Genomic DNA, 15568 nt, shown 5'->3' on the forward strand with positions numbered 1-15568 from the left:
GTCATATGAGAACACTTCACTCCCCACCTCACAGGGTTGTTGTGAGGCAAATTTTAAATGTTTCTAAGAGTGTGGTGTTGATAACTCTTTACTGTCTCCTTGTTGATAGTTTCTATAATCATAAGATTTTGTTTCTTTTAAAATTTGCAAGTGCTTTCTATGGCTATGAATGGATATCAGGTATATTGAAATGGAAATAAGATAATGGAGTTATATTTCACTTATTAATGAACATCCTTGTAAATAATTTTACTGCATGAAATGTTGCACTGATTTTTTTCAACTAAGCTTTTATACAGTTATAATTAAACAAGTGCTAAAGTAAAAGTGTCTGGTTTCCCCTTTTATTTAGTTGAGATTTGATTATTCATTTCTCTTAGATAAAAGGTAACTCAACTCATCGATTTCAAATGAATTAAAAAAATGAAAAACACAATGAAATAGATAAAATTTAAGGAAATAAAATGAAAATCTTGAAATGAGGTTCAAGCTTGTGTAGAGATGACCAGAATTCAGACAATTAAAAACAGTAAAACTCTGTTATTAGGTAGAAGTGAAATCTTAGTAATATTTTAATTAAAAACAGGGCTACTGTAGGAATAGAGATTTGATGAGTCAGAAAGAAAATCTGCATATACTAAATAAATGAAAAAATTTTAAAATATGAGTTAAAATTCATGCATAGAAAATTCTTGATAGCCTGCAGAATTTGCTTTCATTTGTACAATTTTATTTTTACAACTTAGGATGGGAAGTAACTATATAGCATTTTGTATTTCACATAAATCAATCAATTTGGTTTTTGCAAGTCAGAGCTTAGATATAGTATGTGAACGGATAATGGCTTCCACAGTGAGACTTTAAAATTGCAGTCAGATGTCTGTTTTCTACTGCTTTGTTCTTACTGTGTAACAGTATCAAAAGGCAAATCAATTCAGTGTGAATTTAGGGGTTTGGGCATATAATCTGGTATTTGTAAACAAATAATTTAGAAAATGTATTCTTACCATATCATTTAAATGTTTGTTTTATAACTTATTCTATACACTATAAAAATGAGAATGGGCATAATGCTAGGTTAAGTATGTTTGGATTAAGAAAGTACTTGAAATCAGAATTTTTTTTATATCCTTCACTTTAAAAAATAAATAGCTTTAGATGAACCTTGTATACTTTACTGCACTAGAGATCCTACTGCTCCAAACTGTCATATACATGTCACAAAATCCACTCACTTATTTAACTTGTGTAGCGGTGGGAACTACAGAAGGAGCCTTTCTTTGGCTAACTCAGTTTGCTCTCTTTCAATAGTTTCATAATTTGCCCGTATTGCAGCATTTTATGTATACATTCACATCTACTACTGATATGAATGATGTAAATTGGTCCATAGTATATTATTCTTTATCCAGTTTAATGCTCATATCTTTGAATACACAGCAAGAATAATATTTTGAAAATTCTAACCTCATAATAATGAGAAAAACACTATGTAGTTTGAGCTAGTTTGAGAAAAATTAAGAAATTATTGATCAATTTTATGTATAACCATTAATAAAATGAAGCTTCTTTGAAAATTATTTCTGAACCTGGTTTCTATTGCCCCTACTGTTTTTTAAACACCAAAGTGGAATCTAATACTGAGAAGTTATTACTAATACTAGAGTAAGAGTGCGTTTTCTCTGAAATATGATTATATCTAGTTTAATATATGTGTTCTAATCAATCTGTCATAGAAGGCAAATGTTAAAGTTGATGAACATATGCCTCAGAAATAATGAAGAAATATAACAGTATTAGTCATTACCTTAACAGTATTGCTTTTCTGATCTTTAAAACTTACAAGGGCTATCTTGTATCAGTGCTCATTTTATTGTGGGAGTAACAGTTCATAGAATGCATCCTGAGTCTGATTTAATTCTAGAGAGGATAATTTCCTGGGAGGAAATGAGTATAATATAGTGGTTTTGTGATCACTTTGTTGATCTCTAGAAAATAAAACATATTCTTACCATTATATCCCTCTCAAAAATAAAGCGGGTGAACTTGGGTTCTTTTGATTGTGCCACCTATAGCGTTCATTTAGGCAAATCACTTCATCTCTCTGAACTGGTTTCCTCATCTGTTACGTAAAAGAGGGGAGTGAATAATGATTTCTAAGGCCCTTTCTCTTGATTATCTTAACATGGTCATCTCTGTAGTCCAGGGATGAATGAGATGTCCTCTTGTAGTCTTATGTGGCTGGGCGTGAGGTTTAGTGCTGAGTTTATAATCCTTAAAAACATCAATATGTTACTGTGCTATATAAAAGAATCTATTACCTAAGTCAAATTAGCTACCTCTTTACATAGCACATTAGGAGCAAGAAGTATTGTGTCCTGTGCTTTCGCATTGTGTGCACACATAATTTAAATTCCTTCCAGATGGCACTGTGGATTCAAAATACTAGTATGTGATCCACCAGTTCTTACTTTTCAACGATAGATTCATTTGAAATGAGGGCACTAATATAGGAGGTAGCATAACATCATAATGTCCTTGAATGGATTATTGTAATGGATAAATTTCTGAACTATACTGCTCTCTAATAGCTAAACTTACAGATGGAAACCCATAATGAATATTAAATTTTCTAAACTTCGTAAATCTTTTATACTTGGGAATGGAGTTTAACAGTATAAAATAAAACAGCAAACTGAAAGAAACTTGCTCTGTCCAGTAGCTGTTATTAAAACAATGGAAAATGGTGAAGTCTGACATACTGTTTTGGGGGAAAGTAAGATATAAGAACTGAATAAGTAATATATGGCTATGTCTGGGAAATAATAGTGTAGGCAGTTAGCACTTGGAATGGTGTTGTTGATGTCTCACCTGTGAGTGACACCTTACAGTCTAACACCAATTGTAGACTAATTATAGGAAGGAAGCATTATGCCCTGTAAGACCAGGGAAGGATACTCCTTGCCTTTAACTCACTAAAGTTCAGTGATACTGACTGAGAGAAATAGCATTTTTGTTCTTTTTCATTTCTTTCCCCTCTAGAGATCATCTTATAACTGTCCATTCATTTCAGTTTAGAATTCTGAATGCTTGGCTAGGTGCACTGTCCTTAGTACATCTAAAGATTAGGTGGCATGGTGTACATGGAAGTCAACCATTAAAGATTAGGTGTAGATGGGTTTATACCTAAACCTATGTTTTTATAATTTTTTATTGTTTTATCTCTACTCATTTTGTTTTATAATTGTCTTATGAGAAGCAGAACAGATATAATTTCCCTATTTCTCAGGGCGAAAATCTGAGGTGAAAGGAGATTAGGGAATCTTTCAAAAATCTATAGATACCAGAATTAGAATTTGACTCTAATCCTTTGATTCTCTGCTTGTATCTTCCCCTAATTTATCATAAAGAAATTTTTAAGTCTCTGTATGGAGACCAAACTTGAAAGAAATGATAGCTAACAAAATTCATTTATTATTTGGCACAAAAATAGGTTATGAATCTTTAAATGTGCAGTTAAAGTTCATGAATAAGTATCAGGTCTGTAGGCATTTAATTCATTTAAGAATGTATTATGTATTTAGGTTAAGTCAACATGGTCATGTTGATTTTATAGTTATTTACATTGGCAGATATCTTTTTTTGGCAAATATCTTAACAGAGTTCAGTGTGTACACTTGTGTATGTGTAGTCTTAGTATTTTTTATTATATAGCTGCAAGCAAAGGAAAACTTAGGGGATCTTAGGTTGGGTAATTTGTGTGAGTAAACTTATACTATGCTTTCTTGGCTTAAGAATACAATCTGGGTATTTTCTAAGTAGCTGGCTAATGGTTTTATTTCTGCTTAGAGCTAACTTTAATGTTTCCAGACCATCATGGCATGAGCAAACATCTAGAACACTTGTCCTAAGAATTCTCAGATGTGCATGTAAGCTAAGGCAGCTTAGCAGCCTCTAGAGGGGGCCTCAGCAAAAGTCATTCCTTGGGAGCAGCAAGTTGAAACTTTCAAATAGCTTCACAAGTATTTTGCAAAAAGATGGTTAATAGGCCCTGAATGGTTCAAAAAGTAGGTGCTAAATTTTATTTGAAGGTAAAGAGTTTAAAACTGTAAACCAATGATTTCAACCAGATGTTAAACTGAAAACCATGTCCAGGGAATGGGAAGCACAATTATCCTTGTGGAGTGTTTTTATATGTATGCATATGTCTGTGTATAATCATATGGCTTGGAAGTCATTTAACTAACAAGTTGTATATGTAACATCTCCATGAGCCACACACAAAAGCAATCAGTGGTCTAACTCGGCATGACCAGCTGTTTCTGGCAATTATCCACATGTAGGTCCATCTTAATACTCATTTATTCAAAGTCATTTATCTGGCATGTCTGTTTGGGAAAAAATGAGTAAGATTGCCCTCGAGGAGCTTTGTGAGACTGTAGACTACATAAGCAGTATGACAGTGATCTGTGATGATGAGAGGTAGTGATTCCTGGGGTGCTTCAGAAGCCCCAAAGAGCCCCATACTTCCTTTTACATTCTTTTGACATATTTAAGTGTCAGGCATTATGGGTACATCAGCAAACAAGAAAAACATCTCTGTTCTCATGGCGTTTAAACTTAAGTGGGGAACAAAAAAACTAATTAAACAAATACCTGTATAATTACTGTTATGAATAGTGTCATGAAAGTAGAGATCAAAAAGAGGGAGAGGGCAGGTAGTGGGGCAGTGGTATGGCTGGATAGAAGAGTAGGCCTTGAGGAGTCACACATCACTCATCCTTGAGAATAGAAGCAGCCCCGGGAGAGTGGGGAAGGAGCGGTCCAGACAGAGGGAGGAGCATCTGCTTTGGCCTTGACACAATTAGGTGTTTAGTGTCTTCATCTGAGGTCATGGTAGTGACCGTGAAAAAATCTACAGAGAAAAATAAGGATGGAAGAAATGAGAGAATTGTTCATTGTGTAGCTTTGAGAGCAAGGGAATAAGAAAAGTTAAAGATATTTCTATCCTCTACTTTGTATGGCTTTTGAGCAATAGCCATATTTATTTCATCCTTGAATTCACATTGTATGGTAGAGTACTTGATACATAGTAGGTGATAATAAATACTTGTGAATCATGTGACTGGTCCACTGTTTCTTATATGTCAGATTTTTTTCTACAGTTAAGGTAGAAATTCCTTTGAGGATGAGAAAAATGTCATGTACATATGCCCCCAAATACTAGACACATAAAAGGCAATAAATACTATTAATTTATCATTCATTGCTGAATTAAGTTCAGAAATTACATAAATTTCTAATAACCATCAAAATACTAGTGTCACATTACTTAATGTATTAGAAATGCAAATCTTTTAAAAAATTATTTACTGATTTGAGAGAGAGAGAGAGAGAGAGAAAGTGGGGGGGCATTGATTTCTGATTATTATTTATGCATCCATTAGTTGATTCTTATATGTGCCCTGACTGGGGATTGAACCCACAACTTTGGTATATCATAGTGATGTTCAAATCAATTGAGCTACTGGGCAGAGCCTAACAATGCACATCTTAATGCATTGATAACAAAATGAACTTAAACTTCCTTAATTTTGTCTGTCTTCTCCAAATAGAACCCAAGAGCCAAAATATATAAATGCCCAAATTTTATAGAATTTGTCATATGGTTCTCAATTGCTAAAAATATTAAAGAAGAGATACTTATGACTGTGTTATAAATCTAGAATATCACTGGCACTATCTGTTTGATCATTTATGAATATAGTGTTAAGTGGTATCAGTAAATGGAATCTAAAATGTTTTTCTTTTAAATTTCTCTATTCCCTTTTACAACAAATGCATATGAAAAATTAATTTAACTATCTTAAGAAATTAACATTTTTAAATTGCTTATGAAAGTGGTTGCCATAGATCATGTCATTTTAATATAATTCTTGAAGAAACTGAGCATGGAAACTAGCTTTAGCTTTCCAGATCTATATTTACATTCTAGAGGCCTAGTGCACGAAATCGTGCACAGGTAGGGTCCCTAGGCCTGGCCGCCAATCAGGGCTGATCAAGTTCTCCGCCTCTCTGCCTCCCTGCCTCCTCCTTCCCTCGCTCCCTCAGCGCCCCACCGCAGCTGGTCACCCGCCTGCCATGTTCCGCGCTGCCCCCTGGTGGTCAGCGCACGTAATAGTGAGCAATCGAACTCCTGGTCTCCCGGTCGAACTCCCAAGGGGACACTTTGCATATTAGCCATATATATATATACATATATATATATATATATCTATATATATATATATATATATAGATATATATATATATATATAGATATATAGATATATAGATATATATATAGTTTCACCTGTCTCTTTTCCCCAGCTTTACTGAGATATAATTGGTATAGAATATTCTGTAAGTTTAAGGTGTAAAATGTGTTGATTTGGTACACTTAAATATTATAAAATGATTATCACCATAGCCTTAACCAACACCTAGATCAGGTCACATAATTACCATTTCTTCTGTGTGGTCAGAACATTTAAGATCTACTCTCTTAGCAACTTTCAAGTATTGTTAACTAGAATCACTGTGCTGTACATTAGATCCCCAGACCTTATTCACCTAATAGCTAAAAGTGTGTACTCTTTGACCAACATCTCGATTCCTTTTCCCCAACCCCCTCACCCCTAGTAATTACCCTTGTAGTCTCAGTTTCTCTGCACCTGGCTTTTTTAGACTCCACATAGAAGTGATTGCATACAGTATTTGTCTTTCTCAGTCTGACTTATTTCACTTAGCGTAATGCCCTCAGTGCCCATCCGTGTTGTCACCAGTGGCAGGATGTTCTTGCTCATGGCTGAATCATATTCCATTGTTTATGAATCATATTCCATCTTTACCCATTCATCTGTTGACAGACACTTAGCTTGTTTCTGTATATTGGCTATAGTGAATAATGTTGCAGTGAACATGATCTATTAGTTTTCTATAAATCAGTCTAATCATGGAGATTATTAACTAGTTGTAAGGTGAGGGAAAAAGTCATCAGTCATTGCAAGCCCATATGAAAAAAGACATTATAGTTTAGTTGGAAAAAACCTTAAGGCAGGCATCTTGGTTCAAGTCCTAGCTTTGTTGCTATTGTATGGAAGACAGAAAGTCCCCTCCAGTGCAGCATTTGGGTTTAATAGTCTGGGACAGTTAATTCAGTTGCTTAAGCTTGGTATAAATGAAGCCCACGTTACTGGTCTTGATATCGTATGTGGTAGCTCCACACAGAGAAAAACTCTTTCAAAGTCACAGATTACAAAAGAGGGTGTTAGATCAAGGGAACGGAAGTTTATGGGATGGCCATGCTCAAGTCTTCCAGCATTACCAGAAAAAAACACAAAGTGAATAACCTGCTGATAGATTTCAGTTGTGTCATATTCTGTAGCGTAAGTGGTGACTCTTGCTGAACTAACCTGGAGTTGGAGTACAGCCAGTCTTCATCACCTTGGTTGGTCCTCAGAGTTGTAGCAGAGTTTGGCTTCCATCAGTAGTGGACTAAGCTATTATTAATGCTGAGCTGTATTCACTTTGCACCTCCCCCTCCTTAGAGTTCATTTTGATCAGGCCCTTACTTTTGCATATTTCTTACGAAGATCATGTATGCATTAAATAAATGAAGGGGGTGATGATGATCGCCACAACTAACGGACAGTAATTGTTGCAAGTAGAATATTGTTCATACTAAACATTTAAATAATTTGAAGGTATGTCTTTTGACTCTGGCCTTCTCTTTAAAAACAAATTTAAACAAAATTCTGAGTATCAAACTGATCAATCAAATTATTGATTACAACTGGTTTCTAAAAGAATGAAAAATTTTCATGACAGGAAATTGGAAAACAGATTTTACTGTAAAATTATTCATATATTTCCATCCAATTTTAGCTTTATCAAAATCTCTGTTGATAGCATTTTATATTCTGTCAGTATTGAGAGTGAATTCTATTATTTTATTTATAATGTTTTCCCCAATAATACTAAATATTGTGCTAATCAATTTTTAGGATGGATTTTCGTTAAGTGACCTACTTTGAAACAGAGGCATCTTAGCTTCCAAAATTAAATCAAATTATGGATGGACAGATAAAGATATTCATTTCTGTCTTGAATACAGTATAATGCTTATAATACTGTTATCCTATAAATACAGGACAGTCTTAAAATTAATTGATCTCACTCTTTGCACAGGATAGATGTATACTTATAAGAGATTAGAGAAACATAATTCTTCACGTATGTAGGCTATTTTCCCAAAGACTTTTCTCCAGTAGGATAATCTAACATCATGCTCTGAATATATGGCCAAAGAAAGTTTTTAGTTACTGACTAGTTTTTTATAAAAGGGAAAACAACACAAATATTGACTTGTATGAAGGTAGTAGATGCATAACACACAATATTACCTTGAATAAATTTTTTATCACTTATGAACTAGCACTGAATAGCTTTTTACTCCCTTTCCTTAGATTCTATACCCAACCCTGATGCAGGGAAAGCATGGTTAATATTAAAATATTTAAAAAAAAAACATTAAAATATTTAAAATGCCTGTAAAGTAGCTTGAGCCTTTCACAAGTAAATATCTTTTGAGCAACAAGTTGGTACCCACACCTCCTACCTTAGAATAGGTTACTTTAAATTTTAAAAGGAAATCTCTTTATACATTTTAGATCATCGTGGGTAGGGGAGACATGCAGTGAGAGTAAAAAGTAGAAGTGAAATTGGGACCTCCTGTGGTTTCTTCATCTTTTATCGCCTTCCCTTGGAGACTGACTGCTACTTTAAGGCACATGGCAAAGACCACAGAAGGCACTGTGCCAGGCAGGCATTTGGTGGATGTTAGGGGATGTTGGGATACCCAGCCGTCTCCTGTGAGAGCTACTCTAGCATGTAGAGATGCTTCTGTTACTGCTGGGAGCAGTGATGGCAGCCGGGGAATTTCTAAGGGCCTCTTTTTAGTGAGTTTGTGGGTACCTCCATTTTAGTGAATAAAAAATGGAGGTAAAACTAGACTTTTTGTGCCCTCTAAAATCAAATGGGAAACTGCCTGAAGTGCAGAATGTTTTTATGTGGTAAACGTAATGTCGTTTAGATCCAGATTTCACCTTCCCTTCTCTTCGCTCACAATCAGAAATCAACCTCACCACTTTATGAGAATCATTTCTGTTCATTTATTTTCTCACTCCATTAACTGGCTAAATTTATTCTGAGGCCTACACCAAAGGTGTAAACTTATTATAAACTAGGGGCACAGTGCACGAATTTGTGCATCTTGAAAGGAACTTTGGTCCACAAGGCTGTGGTGGGCACAGGGGCAGGTCTTGGCTCATCCTCTGCACCCCTGCCCCTCCCACCGTGACCCCCAGGCCCCTGTTTGCCAGCAGCCCTGCTCCCACCGCCACCACTCCCACGCTCTGATGGTACTGGCCCCGTTCACACCCGCTGATGGCATGAAGTGATTGGGGCCAGCACCAGCAGTGAGTGCAAGCAGGGCCAGCAGGACGGTGGTGCGCAGGAGCAAAGAATTTTCAGTTACCACCAGAGGCTCTCCCCAATGACAGCGACCGGTGGCCTGCCTTGGTCTGGCTCCTCCGCTCATCTGCGCCACCATCCTACTGTGGCCGATGCCCGCCATGGTTTACATGCGCCCCCTGCTGGTCAGAGCACATCATGGCAAACAATTGTTCGGTTGTTCTGCCGTTTGGTCTATTTGCATATTAGGGTTTTATATACACTGAGTGGCCAGATTATTATGACTGGCCAGATTATTATGACCACTCCATCAGTACTTCATTGACACTTCCAAAAATACTGAATATTAAAAACTTCCTAAGCAAATACTCTCAAGGTTTTATGATTATTATTATTTGCATAACTAATTCACTTCATTGTACTGATGAGGTGGTCATAATAATCTGGCCAGTCATAATAATCTGGCCACTCAGTGTATATAGATAATACATCTGTAGTACCTAAGGAAAACGACAGAATTTATTAAGTGCACACCTGATGTGGATATGATTTAAATTACATTTGATTTAAGTTGTGTACATCACTAATCAAAAATATCTCCCTTAAAATATTGAATATTAAATCTTTTTAGCTTTTTCATAGCTCACTAAAGATTCTTTCAAGATTCTTTATTGCTTGTGCATTTGGAAGATACTAACAATTGAGTGTGTATTATGTGCTTTCTTCAAGGGTACTTTTATATGGGCTGTTTATTCCTCAGAGTCACCCAATGAGGATAGTTAATATTAATCCTAATTTTACAGATGGGGAAACAGACCTCATGAGGTTAGATAACATGTCTAGGGTCCCATAACTAGCAAATGGCTGGAGCCATAGATTGAACCAAGTCAACAGACTTCTGAGTCTATGCTTTAATTAAAAGTTGGCATATAATGGACATATAACATTGTACCAGTTGTAGTTGTACCTGAATGAACCTATACTTTTAACCACTGTTTCACAATGGTTCTTGTTTAATGTATACATTTAACAATATTCTTCACAACTTAGAAATTTCTACTTATAGACTGATAAACACATGCATTATTACATTTTGAAGTAATTTGTTTCAGATTAATTTTATAACTTCCTCCAAAAAGTCAATGGTGTTTAATTTTCTTTATCAGAAATAAGTAAAATTCTGCATTTTATCTAAGTTCAGATGCTTTGATGATAAGACACCATTATTTGACATGCTACCAAGAAAATATTGTCAATTAAACTGACTATAACTCTTTATTTGGCTTTTGGTGGCAATGTGTCTCTGTAACTACTTTTGTACATGGGTAATATATGTAAGATAAGTGGTTTAAGATGTTCCTATAATTTGATAATATTCAGAGTCTAACTCTTCTGGTTCATTGTTTATTATAGTTTATGTCCATGTTTTTCAACCCAGTATCATGGATATCAATAACTGGTGATACAGTGTTTCTTTAAAAACTACCTTCCTCTTGTCTGAGATTTTCTTCCAAGCCACTGTTTACTAAAAGCTTTAATGCTTAATTCTAAAATTCTGAGCACTGTGTTTTCCAGAATGTGACCAAGTTATTTCCAGCTTACTACAGGGACTGTCTTTAAAAGTATCAGCAAATACATCTTTATCTGTTTACCTGTAGCCATTAGTTTCTGGATGGCAGGCTATGTGCAAAGATGATGGATTGTGAGGCAGGGAAGGAATTTGAGCTGGAATGTCAGACTCGGGGGATTACCCAGGCATACGTTGAAAGCATGGGTCAGAAGAAGCAGGTACCAACAGGACACTAAGGAACAGAACACTGGGAACACCCGATTAAAGGACCTCGAGGATAAGGAAGTAACCACAGGAGTTGCCACAATTACAGGAAGCTTTGAGAGACACCCTATTAAGCATTTAGGCAAATTAGAGCTTTCAGCTACATCTAGTAGAAAAAGCCTTTCATATACGAGGCTCTCTGCATGGCAGGACCTTAAACCCCTACTCACTGAAGTCCTTTTGATGAAAACAACAACAACAACAACACCTGATTATAAACAGTGCAAACTTCCTTCGTTTTCATTTAAAAGGATAACTTAAATTGTATTAAGAAACAAATTTGGCCCTAACCGGTTTGGCTCAGTGGATAGAGCATCGGCCTGCGGACTGAAAGGTCCCAGGTTCGAATCTGGTCAAGGGCATGTACCTTGGTTGCGGGCACATCCCCAGTAGGAGGTGTGCAGGAGGCAGCTGATCGATGTTTCTCTCTCATCGATATTTCTAATTCTCTATCCTTCTCCTTTCCTCTCTGTGAAAAATCAATAAAATATAAAAAAAAAAAGAAACAAATTTGGACCCTAAACTATTGAAGGAAGCATTAGTTTCTAAATGGAACTAGGTTGGGGCCAACACGCCGACATGAGAGCACGTGGCCCAGAAAGTGGCACACAGGTGCGTTGACATCCATGTTGGCTGCTTTTGCCTTCACAGGTATGGACGGGCAGTGAAGAGAGACCACTAGGCCAATCCTGAGACCAGTCAGGATTGTGAAGGGCTTGAGTCAGTCTTATTTGCATAGTTAGGGAGTGACCTCACCATTCACACTGAGAATAATGTCGAAAAGTGAGCCTGTTGCAGTCTATTTTTAAATCCTCTTTTAAAATCTTATCTGGGTATTTTTCACAATTCTACATAATTAACATGCTTAAGAAGCACATGCAAGGCGCTGCCCTTCTAGAGACTGATGGTGGATCCTGGCCCCTGCAGGCATGGAGGAGAGGCAGTTTTCTTAAATCCTATTGCTGACCGTGGACTCACAGGGTTTACTCCACAGGTTAAATAAGTGTGTTACTCATTCACTAGACTCTTATTTTGTTAGATTACCTATTTGTTAGATGATACTTTTGAAGTATAACTAATTTAATTAAGTTGACTGCTTTCTTGTAGAACTTTGACTTTAGATAAAGGAAAATGGTAAAATTCCAGCTTAAGGAACCTTTCAAATGATGTTTTTGGAATGTTCTGAACTCCTTCCCTGACTTCTAGATCGGAAGTGCCAGCAGGAAACTAGCCGGTCATGTTTGAAGGGAAACTTTACCAGTCATGGGAATAAAGAATTATTTTGTCCTTATTCCAGCACTCAGACATGAGGTCATAGTGGTATTTCGAAATCTCTTCTGACTCACTGGTGTCTCCAGATGAACAATTTAGGTGTTTCTTTGTGAGCAGTTTATTCAGTGTGAAACTGTCAAAAGTGTACCTGTAAAAAAAGACCAAGTTAGCAGTCAGAGAACCTCAATTTTTTAAACAATATTCCTGAAATGTAAGATGCTAACTTAAAGTTTTGGTATCAGAATTAATCCCAAGGTATTAATTACTGCTAAATATGAGTCTAAAGGGGGAGGAGTTGTAGATAGAAGAAAGGAACATTGTTTCTCAAAATTGCAAAAGTGTGCCAAGTATTTAAAATTATATATTAGAGCTGAACACATCTGAGATAACAAATAGCTCACATGTAGAACTTCCTGCAGGATACTCTTTGGAATTCATTGTAAGTTGATATTATATAGGGTATTCTAATATATACTGGATGGTGAAAAGAATATACGAGGAAGCTCTCCAGAGAAAACAGGGCAAATTAAAAGAATAAAAAAGATTTTATTTTCTAAATTGTATTTCACATTGTGCTCTAGAAAGATGGATTATTAATGAAGCCACTCCTAAAGTAGAAGAAGCAAGAATGTCCTGAAAGATTCAAATTTACCAACAAAGATGCAGTTTTTGGTTGATATTACAAAATGGCCTTAAGAACATATCTTTATTAACGTTGGAACCAAGTATATGAAAATGCAGAAACACACAAACTTAGCATTGAACTGGTCTCTGGTACTACTCATTTCAGGACTATTAGGTCTTAGATTGTTATTGTAGTCTTGTGCAATATGCATGCAAGTATTTGATAAAATAATTTGCCTCAATATTTATTTTCTTAAGTGCAATCAGCAGTATTTTGGAACTCTGCAGAGTAAAGGAAGAAAAGAGTTAGTGGGAATTCATTGAACTTACTATCTGTGGCCAAATCTCACTACTTAATACATTAGAGACTCAAGACATGTTCATGGCTATGAAGTAAAGAAATTATGGTATATCAAGACTTTATATGTTCATCTTTTTCTATCCTGTTCCAGAGGCATCATTTCAGTTTTTTCCTTACCCAAGCCAATTTTTAAGTGTGTGTGTGTGTGTGTGTGTGTGTGTGTGTGTGTGTTTCAGAGAGGAAGGGAGAGAGAGATAGAAACATAAGTGATGAGAGAGAATCATTGATGGGTTGCCTCCTGCATGCCCCCTGTTGGAAATTGAACTCACAACCCAGGCATGTGCCCTGACCAGGAATGGAACCATGACCTCCTGGTTCAGAGGTCAACACTCAACCCTTGAGCCACACTGGCCAGACCCCAAACTAATTTTAATTACAGCTGTCTATTCCTTTCCCTTGCGTATCCCTGCCTCTATAATCCTACTTCTCCAATCTCCTTTTTATCAACATCTCCAGATGCCCTCACCTCCTTCCTTTTTATTTTGGACTCTCTTTATATCACAGCTGTTCTGTTTCATGCCCACTCAGTCTCTTCCCATGCCAATAAATACAGACATGAATGGAGCAGCTTAGAGACCATTCTACCCATCTAAGAAGACTTTCCAGCTCTTATTATTTGTAATGCTACAGTCACAGGAAGAATATCTAGGAGTGCTTAGAAAGCTTTTATTTTTTCTTTTGGCAGTGTGATAATAAAGTTTTAATTGAAGTATAATTTATAAATAGTAAAACTTACCCTTCTGTACAATTTTATGAGTTTTGAAAAACCCATTTAAATAAAACTCATCTCTGTAGTGGAACAATTGGTAGGTGGTTTTAAAAAAAATCTATAATTCAGTTAGAGAAGGTGAATCAATGTACACTTTGCTCAGAAAATCTGAATCTGGAAAATCATTCCACAAAAGAAGAATCAGAAAGAACTTTCTTTTTAAGGAGAAAAATGGGTTGTTAAATTAATAGCTTAACTAATTGTTTGATTCTGTTCTTTCATGTTTTGCTGAAAAATTTTCAGGACCCTTTAGAAATATTTTTAGTTTTCTATTTTAAATTAATTTTAGACATATGAAAGTTGTAAAACTGTATAGAGATTTCCCGTATGCCTCTCACTTAGATTTCATTAATGTTAAAATCTTTCATAATCATAATTCTCAAAACCAGGAAATTGACATTGATACAATACTTCTAACTAAACTGCAGATACCAATTTTCACCAATGTCCCTTTTTATGTTCTAGGACCTAACCAGGATCTCACATTGCATTTACTTATTTCTTCTTAATCTTCTCCATTTTTTTCCAGTCTTATCTCTTCTTGACACTTTTGAAGAGCACCAATCAGTTAATTTGTAGAATGTCTCCCACTTTGGGTTTATAGGATGTTTTCTCATAATTGGGATGAGAGTTATGAGTTTTTGGCAAGAATTTCACAGAAATGATCTCATAATGCTGATATGTCTAATTATTCATGATGAGCTTTAGGAATCTTGATGGTAGAAATTATGCTATCTTTTATCTAATATGTTAATGTTATAAAATATCAGTCCATCAAAATATTTGTTTTGTGATGCAAATAACATCAAACATCAAATGTGGATTAAGGAAAGCTATTATCATTACTAGTTAGTTAATGGAATGAGGTTAGTAGAACTTCACTAATAGGAACAAAATGTTCAATAATGAGAAAGGAGGCAATTCTTTCTTCATTATAAAGTGTAAGAAAGGAATTATTAAAAAAGGGATCTTCCTAACCAGTAGAATTGTCTTTGTAATAGAAAATTGTCTTGATTAAAATACTATGGGTAACTTATCAAGTAGAACATTAAATGGGGGGAAAGGTGATTGCTTTAAGTTCTGTTCTATCAATGACAGGGGAATTCTATCAGAAATTAAATCATTAGTTTCTAGGTCTAGTCTGTCATATGACCTGAAATCTTTTTATTTCAGCATTTTTTAAAAATATTTAGAA

General features: G+C 35.5%; 1 protein-coding gene across 1 annotated transcript in view; it reads left to right on the forward strand.

Annotated features, from left to right (window-relative positions):
* The window catches only part of HOMER1 (homer scaffolding protein 1), an 84929-nt gene that overhangs the window by 58942 nt on the left and 10419 nt on the right, over positions 1 to 15568 (forward strand). The window lies entirely within an intron of this gene.

Source organism: Myotis lucifugus, unplaced genomic scaffold (assembly GCF_000147115.1).
Source record: "Myotis lucifugus unplaced genomic scaffold, Myoluc2.0 scaffold_0, whole genome shotgun sequence".
NCBI classification, from domain to species: Eukaryota; Metazoa; Chordata; class Mammalia; order Chiroptera; family Vespertilionidae; genus Myotis; species Myotis lucifugus.